Here is a 7,631-nt window from a genome sequence, read left to right as displayed (position 1 = left end):
TTGCCCGGTTTCCAGAGGTGCTGAGCACCTGCAACTCCCATTGGAGTGAACAAAGCCCCCTGGTTTAGCTGTGATCAGCCACTAGTCCCAGCCTGGCAGAAGAGCATTACACTCTAGCAAGCCGCGCTTGTCAGAAAGAACCACGGAGATTTTTCTACTGTCGCATCCTTGGTTATTTTTATCAGGTTTTCCCCTGATGGACCTAGCATGACTAAGTGGCTGATCACTGAAGTCCCTGGAAAGGCCTCTAAATGGTTTCAACAGGCTCTGGATCAGGCCCCAATAGCAAAGCACTTATAGCGCATGCGTCAAGTTAAGCGTATGCTAAAGTGCCATTGAAGTCGACGAGACTTCAGCCTGTGCTGCAAGTGAAACTTGTGCTTTGTTGTGCATGGACAATAAAGCCCCAGCTCCCAGACTCATGTGATCACACCATGTTGGGGGTTTTAAGTAAATATCTAACTTTTGTAGCTGTGGATAAAAGCACAAAAATGTAAACCCCCTAAAGGCTCAAAATAAACCTGAGCAAATTAAAAAAACAAACAATTATTAAAAAAAAAAAGTCTCATGATTTTTAAGCCAATCCTGTGATTTTTTTATTTTATTTTTTGGAGTGGGAGAGAGCTGGCTCATAATGTTTGAACCGGAGCCTCAGCAAGATTCTATGCGATGGTGTCTCTTTAAGGCAAGAAAACGGGAAAAGCCCCTTCCTGGCACTGAGCTGTAGCTGGGTCAGGCTGAATACCTGGCTACTCTTTAGACACAGAGGGATTTCTGTGAGATCAAAGGGCCGCAGGGGCTGATTGAAAGCAGGGGCCTTGGAAAAGGAGCAGAGAGGAGGGGAGCTGGGGCCAGAAGAGGACCAGCCAGCCCGCCCAAAGGTGATAATGCCTCTTCTTGTTCCTTGGCTGGAAACTGGCTCCAGCCCCTGGGAATGAGGCGAGAGGGGCCATGTCTGGGGAGACAGCACCTGAAAGGGAAACATTAGACTCCAATCAATCAGTGGCAAATTAGGAGCAAAGCAAGGTGGCTTCCGTGCACACACAAAAGGGAGCTTTGCTCTGCCTCCTGTCCATCCGTTCCTCCCTACCCCCATCGAAGCATGAAGGGCCTGGTGTGCGCCATCAGGGTGACGCTGCCAGGCCTTAATCCCAAATGGTGGATGCCATTAGAGGGGATTTGCATGCCATGTGTGTCTGTGCATGGTCAGGGCACTGGAGACCGGCAATTTGAAATGAGACTCACAGGGAGGGGGCATCATTCAATCAGACGGGGGGTTAATTTGTTCTTGGGAAAGAGGCTTCAACGCCATGCTCTGGGGGCTGATGCAGCACTCCTATCTCCAGCTTCCCCTGCAGAGATACCGTCCACTTTCCCCCACCTTGCTGCCCGGGATTGCCAGATGCACGCTGCTCTCTTCCCTGCTGTGACCCAGGGAGGGTGGAATGCAAGCCCGGCTGGGGTTGTTGGAAGCAAACCTATTTCCAGAAGCCAAATAGCAGCGTCCCCTCCGAGATTCTAACAGCAAAGGAGAGAGAATGTATTCAAAGGGGTGGATTGTACTTACTTTGCAGACAAGGACTGTCTTTTTGTTCTGTGTCTGTACAGCGCCGACCACAATGGGGCCCTGATCCTCGATTGGAGTTCCTAGGGACTACAGTAATAATAATGATTATAATGAATACTCTTTATTTTAAATGTCAATTTCCTGTTAAATTAACCAAAGAAAGTAGCACAAGCAGAGCCCACTTCTAGCAAACTTGGAAGTCTCCTACTTTCAGATGGGAGCTGGGTGGTCTGAGCACAGCTCTAGATTACCAAGACCAGGTCTGCTGTTGGGAAGCACTGGTGAAATGGCAGTTCCCACCAACCGGCATTGGCTATGCTAGGGAAATGAGGCCACATGTCACCACTGCTGCAGCCCTTGCAATGGTGGAAGCTGTAGTGAAAAAGCTTCTGTTGGTTTTACCACCTGGCGATCTAGCCCTTCTGTGAATAGCAAAATTATCTTCTGGGATTCTGGCTTCTTCTGGTTTCTGGCATCATAAAGTCATAGAGTTTAGGGCCAGAAGGGATCATTAGCTCAACTCTGACCTCCTGTATATCACAGGTCATTAAACTTCACCCCGTTACCCTTGTATTCAGCCTATGTCCCCAGCGCTCCGCGCCAAGGAAATTATATCCTAGCATTTCATGGTGGCTTTCCTAATGTTCTGTTAATGTTGCCAGCTCTAGAGCTCTTCTTAAAGTCCCAATTCCAGGAGTCATGTGATTACATGAGAACCTCAGCTTTCATTTTCAAAAATAGCATGTCTCTAGCACTCCCAGTTGGGGAGAAAACATAGAAAAGGAGATCCCTGCGGGTTCTGGTGCCAGAAGGCTAGTAAACAGATCCTATCATATATTGGTATTTTAAATCTCATGATTTCTAAACCAATCTAATGAACTTTGGGGGCCCTGATTCATGGTTTCTGAATGCTTGGAGTTGGCAATACAGCAGAGCAGAGTCCACCTGACAGGCTGAGTTGGTGCGGTGACATGGCCATGAAGAAAGGTGTAGGGCTTTGGGCCAGGATCTGCTCTTAGAGACACCAACATGAATCCAGAGCAGCTCCTCTGACTTAGTGAGGTTACTCCAGCATAACTGAGCTCAGAGACATCTGATTCTCCTAACATAACATGCTTGCTACTGCCAGCCAGGACCAATTGTTTTCCATGTCTACTGAAAGTAGGACAAGAAGTTATCAGCTTAATCTGCAGCCAGGGAGATTTAGGTTAGATATTAGGAATAGGAACAACTTTCTAACTGTAACGGGAGTTAAACTCTGGAACAGGCTGCTCAGGGAGATGGTGGAATCCCCGTCACTGGAGGTTTTCAAGAACAGGTTGGACAAACACCTGTCAGCGATGGTCTAGGTTTACTTGGTCCTGCCTCAGCACGAGTAGATGGACTGGGTGACCTCTTGGGGTCCCTTCCCGCCCTAAATTTCTATGAGTTCAGGACTGCTTTCAATGCTGCTAAATCCCCAGGATTCCCTTTGAAGTCAATGGCAGCCATCAGACCCTTAAGGGACCTGGTCCTTGAGGTGGCTTGCAGTGAATTCCATGGACACCCCAAATCCACCGCTGCAGCCACATTGCCTCTTCCACCACCACCCGACCCGCGCCGTCCGACCGCTCCCTGTAATTGCTTTTCCTTCTCACAATGACGGGGCGGACGGGGATGAAGAATCTTAATCCTTTAACTGGGTCTAAAAAGAGCCGTTTACAAAGCTACACAAATATAATGCGGCAGGGATGCCGCTGAGGTAGGGTGCGGGGGTGGGAGAGAGGGTGGAAAAAGGGAAAATTATAACAGTTTGAGTTAAATGAAGCTTTAAAGCAGGAGGGAAATGCAACACCCAGTAATTACTGGCTAACAATAAGGCCAGGAGCCCGCTCCCAGGTGTGACAGTCAGAGAATTAGCACAGGGGCTGTTTTAGGGGCTGTGGTTTTTTTTTCCTCTTCGGCCTCATAGAGTTTGGTTCTTGTTTCCACAGGAATTCGAGACATTCTTTAAACTCAGAAGGCTTTAAAAGGGCTGGTTTTGCCTCCCCATTCCCTCCCCTCCCCACACACACACCCCTATTTAGCCAGAGCTTCAAAGGTGGGGGAGTTCCCTTTGTGTAATCTCTGCTTTAATTTTTTTTCCTTCTTTCCATCCCCTTCCCCCCTTTTATTTTATTCCCCCCCTCCCTTCTCATTCTTCTTGACCTCCCCGTATAGAATGGAGTCTGAAGGGTGAGTCCTTTTTAATTATGGCTGGGGAAGAAAAAACTCACACTGTTTCTTTCTTGTTTTTTGAGGTGAGACTTGGAGAGGGGAGGAGCGGGGGCTGGAGGGGAGGGGACTGGAATGTCTTTCTGTGCAAAAAGTGCAGTCAAGGATATCCCACCCCGGCTGCATCCTGCAAAGCATGATGGCCCCCATGTTAAAAGCAAAACGTCTTTCCCAAGGCTTTTCTCATCGGGCCGCTTAGTTCCTTGCCGACTCTGGCTGGTAGCATGAAAGATCTTGTGTGTATGTGTGTGTGTATGTGTGCAGGGAGGGGTGTGTGGAGTGGGAGGTGCATTGGGACCCAGCTGGGGATGGAAGGGTCTCAATGCTGGTGAGATTAACTTGCTGGAAGGGGAAGTAATAATGGCACCTCTCATGCAATTAATAAAGTTAGTGGGGCAGGGAGTCTGGGAATGCGAGTCGGGGAGGCCGGCGCGGTCGGAATGAAAGAGCAGATGCCGGCGAGGCAAATTAGAGATGAGCCCGAACCCCGGGAGCGTCTCCCTTGAGGCCACCCACCCCGAGCATTGGGGGCGGAGAGGGGGCTGGAACAAATGGACCCCAGATCTGAACCTGCCCCAGTTCAGGGTTCGCAAAAACCAGGGCTGATTGATGAGAGTTTGCAAAGCATAACCTACCTCTTGTTTTGCCCCACTTGCTCCAAGCAATTGCAGCATCAGAGGAAAGGCAATTCCAGCAAGGAGAAATCTAGCTTCAGGCACTGGTCCCAGGAACCCTGGAGAGTCCCAGTTTCAGGGCACTTTGGTCTGGTCGGCAGCTGAATTTGGTGGGGCAGAGAAGAGGTGTTCAATTAGATCAAGGCAGTTTGGCTTAGTCAGTCCCAGGGAAGCTGGATTCCCAGGGCCCAATTCCCCACTGCACTGCACCTTGTGCGGTCATTTCCACCAGTGAAAAATGCTTGAGGAGGGAGTGAAAAGTACCACCCGAGCAGCATGTTTTGTATTTGGTTTGCACTGGTGTAAAGGCTGCACATGGTACATTCCCCTCTGCTTCTGTCGCTATCTACCGTAGACTCAGTGTCAGAGGCATCAGCAGCACCAGGGGTGGGGAGCTAATGCTAAAGGTGGAGCAGGAATGGAAATAGTTTTGGACACAACAGAGACACTGGCTTCCAGAAGGATCCAAGCGGCAACGCCACTCTGCTCCCAATGCAATGCCAGCTAGGACTGGTTCCAGACAGGGCTGTGCGCCCTGTCCCTGAGAGTGGAATGATGATGTTCTGTGAGTGATTCGATTAGAGAGAAGGACAAGGGGAGGGGAGACGGAGAGGCTCAGGCTGGGTCCTCCAGACTCTCTGGGAACTGGGTTTATCCTGTCCAGACCTTTGCCTCTGAGCATGAATGTGGGGGATAGGAAAAGCTAGTTCCAAGCACCCCTGAACTTTGGGAGCTTGGAATGTGTGTCTTCATTGCTGTACCTTGGCCCATGGCCAATTGTCACTATGATTATTTGGTGCAATTAACACTGCTTCACTGGGACTGTGATATGCTGGGATCCTGTTATCACTCTGGGCTTCTGAGTCCTTCTCTGCCTCGTGTACCTGAGAGCCTGTCTGCACTAGGGACATTTGCATTGGGGTAACTATACCAGCGCTCTGTGCCTCAGCAGCTTTCTCCCATCTTTGCCCTCTGAGTGCCTTCCCTGCGCATTAATAATTACGTTAATGTTTAGGCTGGCTCGGCAGTGCCCGGCTCTATCCAAACTAAACAGGTTTGTGACTGAGAAGAGGGAGGTACGAGCTTGCTTCCGCCCTGGCCCAGGAAAGAGTCCCACTGCCTGAGTTTGCTGGCAGATCCCAGCGGGCAGGGCAGCCAGGGTAAGCTGAGCTGTTTGCCAGGGTTCCCTGGGCAGGGAGAAGATCCTAGAGCAAAGAAGTTGGGTGCTCGTCCATGATGGAGTCCCAGGGGCACCATGCTGCCTAACTGAGGGTCCCACAGACCCAGGAGATCTGGTGGAGGACGTAAGTGCTGCTGTAATGCTCTTTAATGCATATTGGTAACTTGATGCCGGGAGCTGAAAGGCACCTTACTCCTGTGCAGAACGAGCACCCTGTGAGTGCGACACGTTACTAAATCCGAATGGCGGCATTTCACGCTCGCTTTGCACAGGTGTAAACAACTGCACAAGGTGCAGGGCTATGGGGATCAGGCCTGAGAGTCCAGTGATGCTGGCAGGACTCCTGGGTCCCATTTCCGACTCTGCCCCCGGCTCCCCCACTCACTGCAAGCCCTAGGACTGTACCCGATTTGGAGAGACCTTTAAAATGATCAAAGATGAATGCAAAGAACCATAGATCAGATGTGTTCTGGGAGCTGGACAGAAACTATCATACAGACAAGAAACCCCAGGCTTCCCTGGGGGCCTCTGTGGGATTCTGATGGGTCCATTCATCCCTGTGAATTGCCCCTGTACACTGCATGGCAATTGCCTGCCGCATTTTTGCACCCCCGTAGGCACCTGGAGTACCTCACCCCTACATCAGGCCACTGCAGCAGCAACCAGCAGGGTGGACTGCATGGCCCACCCATCTCAGGCAACAGGGGGCACCAGCGTTTTGCAATCTCCCTGGGTTGGAGTCGAAAAGGCGATTAATTCTATCATGTGTTTGGCTGGTTGTCAGGGGAAGGTGTCTGGGATTTTCCCTTTGTGCTCAGATCAGGAACTTCTCAGAACATCTGTGTCAGTCTGTCCAGCTCAGGGCCCTTGGCAGGGACAGGGAATTCCAGGCTTAGTGTTTGGACAGTGGACACACAGGGGTCCTAGGGTTTCCAGTCACTGTTGCTTTTTGTTTCCCATGCACTAACTAACCTAATGGTACAATGATAAGGCCGCAAACACGCTGCAGGGAACCCAAACAGATGTTTGCATTGACAATTAAAACAAAATTCAGGGCAGGGGGCAGTGAAACCAGCACAGGGAGAGGGAGCTGCTGGTGGGCACAGGGAGTGAGACCAGCACAGGGGCTAGGCATCGCGAATCCGGTGGGGACTCGGGAATGAAACCAGCACAGGCCATGCGCTTGTGGTATTGGGCACTGTGCCTTTAAAGGCTGAGCATCCCACGCAGATAGTCTGGGTGGGTGTAACGGGGCAGGACTCACCCCTGCAGCGCCTCCTGCTGGTGTCTTGGGAATTAGCTCTTTTTCCAGCTCCAAAGCACCCTCTGCAGGCCAGTGTCCCACTTCCCACTGGCCCCTGTGTCCTTTCCAGGACCCTTGTCTTTGGGGTGCTGCCCCCTGGCAATACCCCCACAGTCTCAGGTTCTCCCCACCCAGGGGAACCCCCAACCCTCTATCCCCACCTTGCCTCAGTCATGGGCTAATGCCAATCACCATCTAGCCCCTGCTCACTGGGGCAGACTGCTGTATAAGTCACTCATCATAGGCAAGGGGGTTTAGGACCTGCTGCCTCTGCCTACCCATGGGCTGCCCCCTGCAACCTCAGTACCTAATTGGCCTTCCACTAGGCCGCAGCCTGGGGGGGTTTCCAGGCTGGAGCTCCCCAGCTCCCTTGGCCTTCCCCCAGCCCTGCTCCACTCCAGGTACCTTCTCTCAGCTCCCTGCAGCCAGGTCTCTCCCTCTCAAAGCCAGAGAGAGTCTATCTCTGGTCCCAGCCCTCTTATAAGGGCCAGCGGGGCCCTCATTAAGCCAGCCTTGGCCTGATTGGGGCATGGCCCCCAGCTGAGGCTGCTTTCTCCAATCAGCCCTGCTTTTCCTTCGCTTTCACAGCCCTCTCCCTAGGCTGTTTTAAGCCTTTTAAGCCAGGAGTGGGTGACCACCCCGCTACAGTGGGGG

The 7,631-nt window shown here is 51.5% G+C and overlaps 1 long non-coding RNA gene across 1 annotated transcript; it reads right to left on the bottom strand.

The window, feature by feature from the left end:
* Positions 1–570: 570 nt before the first annotated feature.
* LOC117872986 lies at positions 571–4,565 on the bottom strand. The gene is made up of 3 exons (XR_004644619.1): positions 4,456–4,565; positions 1,568–1,654; positions 571–970 (listed from the first exon to the last, which is right to left on the bottom strand). It is a non-coding gene; the product is annotated as an uncharacterized LOC117872986 (long non-coding RNA).
* Between the last annotated feature and the right edge of the window lie 3,066 nt (positions 4,566–7,631).

Source organism: Trachemys scripta, chromosome 2, assembly GCF_013100865.1.
Source record: "Trachemys scripta elegans isolate TJP31775 chromosome 2, CAS_Tse_1.0, whole genome shotgun sequence".
Taxonomy (NCBI): domain Eukaryota; kingdom Metazoa; phylum Chordata; order Testudines; family Emydidae; genus Trachemys; species Trachemys scripta.
The sequence above is the reverse complement of the archived record's forward strand: the minus strand, read 5'-3'. Positions and strand labels throughout refer to the sequence as shown.